We start from the raw sequence: 1374 nt of genomic DNA, 5'->3' as shown, positions 1-1374 counted from the left end.
ATATAATTTTTCTATTTTATAAATTATTGATAAATATATTTATACATATTATATATAAAAATATATATTTTATATTTTATTCATGTAATAAAATATTCAAAATATATGGAAGCACACAAAAATTCTATATAAAATATATATTATATATAATATATTATATTTTTTGGAGAAAATAAAATATTTATAAATAAATATATTTAAAAATTTATTATGAAAACAAAAAAATAAATAAGTATTAATAAATAAAGGTTTTATATTATTTATACATTATCAAAAAAAAAAATTTTTAATTTTTATTTATAGTTTAAAATACACAAAGACTTCAAAATAAATCTAATACAAATGGTCAATAATCAAAAAGGCGATATATATATTTTTTTTTCACTTATCCTTTTTAATTGTTCTTTTAAAAGACTAATAAATAGAAAATAATATTAACCGTATTTTAAAATAGTTTTCGTCATATTTTATAAAAATATAAAATCATAAAAAGAAAGACAGTGGGGTTTTTTCATATATATATATTTATATTTTATTATTAAATTAATAAAAAGGATTATTTGAATAATCTGAAATTATATATATATATATATATATATATATTATACAAATTATATGTACGTATTTTTTTTTTTTTTAATTTTTACAATATCATTATATTTTTATTCTATACAATTTTTATTATTTATTTTTTTTGTTTTTTCTAAAAAAAAGAACGCGAAAGAACAAAAAAAATATAAATACTTTCCTTATATATTAAATATAATTTGTAGACTTTTTTTTTATTTTCTCTCAAAATTTGAAAAAAAATATTGTAATAAAAATTTTTTGAAATAAAATTTTTTTCGCTTTTGCACGAGGTGGGGTTCGAACCCACGCGGTCTAGTGACCAGAGGATCTTAAGTCCACCCCCTTAACCACTCGGGCACCCGTGCTCATAAAAATAACGTTAACATAAATTTATGATGATAATTTTAAATATAAGAAAAATTTTAAAAGCATAATAAAAATGAAAAATGAATAATTGCCAGTATTATTTATATAATATCATATACATATATATATATATATATATATATATATATATATATATATATATATATATATTTATATATTATTCATTTTAATTATGATTTTATCTTTTTTAATGACCAAAACATGTTGCTTACAAAGAAAAAGTAAATAATAGTAGAAGGAAAAATATGTATGCGTACTTATATTTAAACTATAAATTATTTTTTCTTTATAAATTTTATTATTCTCTTCATTTTTTTAATTATTCTAACTGATTTATTTATTTTATTATATTCCTATATTCTCATAATATTAATATATATATATATATATATATATATATATATATATATTTATTTA

At 14.8% G+C, this 1374-nt stretch overlaps 1 non-coding gene across 1 annotated transcript; it reads right to left on the bottom strand.

Annotated features, from left to right (window-relative positions):
• Positions 1–852: 852 nt before the first annotated feature.
• On the bottom strand, positions 853–935 carry PRSY57_0008800. The gene has a single exon. It is a non-coding gene; the product is annotated as a tRNA-Leu (tRNA).
• Positions 936–1374: the final 439 nt, after the last annotated feature.

This window comes from Plasmodium reichenowi, assembly GCF_001601855.1.
Source record: "Plasmodium reichenowi strain SY57 chromosome Unknown, whole genome shotgun sequence".
Lineage (NCBI taxonomy): Eukaryota > Apicomplexa > Aconoidasida > Haemosporida > Plasmodiidae > Plasmodium > Plasmodium reichenowi.
This window is presented reverse-complemented; position numbering and strand designations above follow the sequence as displayed.